The sequence below is a fragment of the Solanum tuberosum genome, unplaced genomic scaffold (genome assembly GCF_000226075.1).
Source record: "Solanum tuberosum cultivar DM 1-3 516 R44 unplaced genomic scaffold, SolTub_3.0 scf00030, whole genome shotgun sequence".
NCBI classification, from domain to species: Eukaryota; Viridiplantae; Streptophyta; class Magnoliopsida; order Solanales; family Solanaceae; genus Solanum; species Solanum tuberosum.
Window position 1 is genome coordinate 2,506,031 of NW_006238956.1, and position 4,025 is coordinate 2,510,055.

Consider the following 4,025-nt stretch of genomic DNA (forward strand, 5'->3'; position numbering starts at 1 on the left):
GAAATCTCCATGAACCCATGTTTTCTCAAATTCTCTAAATTTCACCATAAAGTGGGTGTATTGATTTTGAGTAGATGATTATAGAATTGTGTTTAGTATGGTATGGGTTGTTCATATATGGTATTATATATGTTGAATTGTGAAGAATTGATGTTGAATTGAAGGATATGAGATTTGAGCCTTGAATGGGCAAATAGTGAATCGGTCATTATGTTGATTATTGGATTATGTTTAGCTTGTATTGTATAGCTAAATTCTACTATTATCTATGTTATTCTATTGTGGTATTTTGGAGAATTAAGAATGGTGATTGTGGCTTGGAAATGATAGCTATATGTGAAGGAATGATGTGAATGAGTTTTATGTGAAGCTATATGTGAAGGAATGATGTGAATGAGTTTTATGTGAAGCTATATGTGAAGGAATGATGTGAATGAGTTTTATGTGAAGCTATATGTGAAGGAATGATGTGAATGAGTTTTATGTGAAGCTATATGTGAAGGAATGATGTGAATGAGTTTTATGTGAAGCTATATGTGAAGGAATGATGTGAATGAGTTTTATGTGAAGCTATATGTGAAGGAATGGTGTGAATGAGTTTTATGTGATCTTGTGATGATCCTATGTAAAGTGGATAGCATTGTGAGTTAAAGTATGATTTCTCATGATGTATATATGAAATGATGTTGGATTATGAAGTATCCTTAAATGAAAATGTTGTGACTTGGTTGGTAGACTAAAGTGTCCCTCCTTGTTACTTAAAGTCTTGAATGCATGAATGTGTGAAATGGGCAAAACTAAGAAATGGTGCCCTTTCATAAGTCTAGCTTTCCTAAGTAAATGTAAAACCATGAAATCGGTAGACCTAATGGTGGTAGCCCTTCTCATGTGTGAAATGATGAACCTTGGATCGGTAGGCCTAAGGCACCCTTCTAGGGGGATTTAATGAGCTATCCTTATGAACCTTGATTGGCCATGACTAAGAAATGGGGCCTTTCTTGGGAAGAGGTACTATGAGTTGGTTGAACTAGAAAAGGAACCTTCTCTAAGTACATATGTGATTGAATACTCTATGGGAAACAAGGCTAGCACCGAGTGGATGTGGTTAGGAAGGTGGCCTAGTTGAGTATGAGATTAGGCACAATGAACTTCCTTGGACATCCCTTAACCATGTGCCTACATGGGTTGCTTACTAGTTCTACCTTTGGCAAGTAGAACAACCTCCACGGAGTAGGATAGACTCCGAATTCCATACGTAGCTAGTATGGTCTATGTCGGTTATGCCTATTTCCATCATGTGGGATGTGCACTCTAGTTATTGGATAGGTTCTACAACGTGTAGGTAGTAGTATGGGATGCTATCTACACATGGCACGAGTAGGCTTTGAAGATACTAAAGTGAGTTCCCTAAGTCTAACGACTATTATGTGAAAGTCCCCTTATGTGCTTGAATGTCTCCAAAATGGTTTCTTAAAGAATGTTGGTCTATTGATGTTATGTTGTAAATGAAATGTCCTTATCTAAGGTAATCTTGGGGAACACTTAAGTGTGCTTGAAGAGGTTGTATGGGCGGTCACTTCTTGTCTCACTCAAGTGTGTCTTAAGGTTATATTAGGTAGAGGTCCTATGGTAATGAAATGACATATGTTCTTTTAAAGCTAAGCATGGGTTATGGACTTATGTTAAGTATGTGTGTGCTTGGCTATGGTCTTATATGTTAATGTTGACTTGTATTATGTCTCTTATACTTGTGAAGTGAAGGTTTTATCAAAATGATATGAAAGCATTTACTTCCTTGAAAATGTCCTTTTTGGCATGTTTTTGCATGGTCTCCATACTTAGTACTTAATTGTGCTAACCCCTTTCTTTCCCTTTTTGACTAAAGTGTAGGGATTTGGAGATGATGACATGTCATGGCTATTTGATAGGTTTCTAAGTGTTGAAGATGAAGACTTGGTGAGTCCTCATAGATTCGAGGACAATACCCAATATGTTCTTTTATGTCTTTTTAGTATTGTTTAAGTTGTGTTTGGGATTAGTCCCGAATTTTTGTACTCTAAAGTATTAGATGGTTTTGAGACATCATGTATAAAGTCTAGAAAGTCTTCCGCTTGCTATTTTTTTTTTATGAAATGTTTTCTTGGTAAAGAAAGTTTTAAATTCCTTATGGTTTTAGTGTCTATGCGATGAATGAATGCTAAGAGGCTTGTATTAGACCTCTTTGAGGTCGAGTACGCCGGTTACGACTAGGGGGTGCTCCCGGATCGTGACAGGAATAGAGATAGATTGCGTATTTGAGAGAAGGTTAATACAGAAGTCTATAAGCGTAAGAGAACATGACTAGTCTTTTGTGGGTTGCTGGGTCTTTCTTTAGGAAATGGAATTGGGTCTGTCTATTGGGGTGTTGGGCTAATATATTGTAAGGTTATTATGGTGGGCTGATTTGGTCTCAATTTTTGGCCGAAAAGAGAATTTAAAATAGGGTCAAAATATGGTTGGATCTGTAATTAGGAGATGGTCTCATGAATTGCAATTGGTAGGAAGTTTAGAATGTAGCCAAATTGAGTTAATTTTAGATAATTTTGCTAAATTTTAAATAAGATGAATTATATATATTGATTAATTAATGAACTTCTTAGACTTAACGAAATAAAATAAATATCTTAATTATAAACTAATCAACTTGACAATATAAACTACTAATAAACTAAATCTAGCTAACAAAATATTACTTATATCAAAAACAAATTTTTTTGGAGATGACTTTATGAATATTTATAAAAGGTACTAAGTATATACATAATTATATATATAAAAAAATATATTATATAAAAATTACAAAAAATGACAAAATTACTTAAACTAAGTGTATACATAATTATATATATATAAAAATATATTATATAAAAATTACAAAAAATGACAAAATTACTTTAAAATTACTTTAAAATAACTTTAAAAATATTTTGAATTTTATAAAATTAATTAATCGTTTAAAATTAACGAAAGTTGATGGTTAATCCACATTTTGGAGTGCCAAAATATCCTGAACTTGGCAGCAAAACTTAGTTTAAGCACTTTAATTCTATGGGCGTTTATTCACCCTCTAATCTAGTATGAGGTGAATCAAATATCATAAAAATAGCTGACGTGACAAATAAAAAAAAAATTAAGCGTATAAAATAGCTTTAATTCTTTTTTTTTATTTTTAAAAGTGTGCCCTTTTTAACCTTCTTCTACTTCCTCACACTCGACCACCCTCTGCCCCCTCCATCCACCCATCTATTTTTATTCCCTTCTCTTTTTTTCCAACCACACTTTTCCATTCCATCTTCTTCCTCACTATCACACACACAGAGACCCAATACCCCCTTTCTCCTTCTTTAAACCTCCCAAACCCACCTTTTTTTTTTTCTTTAAACTACACGTGACATACGAAGTACACTTACCTATCAAATTCTTATTAAATACACACATTAAAGTCAAAGGAAACTTCAACACCCACATAATTTTCTTTATTCTATACTTTCAAAATTTGATTATATCTTTTTAAAAAGTTTTAAATTTCATGACAAATAATGATTTTCAATGGAGGAAAACGAGATTCTTTTTTTTATTCTACAGAAAAGGGTCAAAATTGTCCCTGAACTATGCGAAATAGGTCACTTATACCCTCCATTACATTTTGGGATAAAAAATACCCCCGTCGTTATCCTAGGAGACCACAAATACCCTCAAGAGTTAACACCCCAAATTTTTAGTGACGTGGCAAGCCACATGGGACTAATCCCTCCACCTAAGCGTTGCCAACTAAGATTCACTACAAAAGAACTAGACCTTTAGTGGCGACAAAGTCGCCACAAATTCCCAAAATATTGCCACTAAAGGTTATGCGTGATTTTTAGTGACGACTAAGGCTCCAACAACCATTCGCTAGTAAAACCTATTTTTTCAACAAAAAAATATGATAATTAATTTTCGATTGCAACCTAATTTTCTAAAATAAATAACTTGCAATATCAATA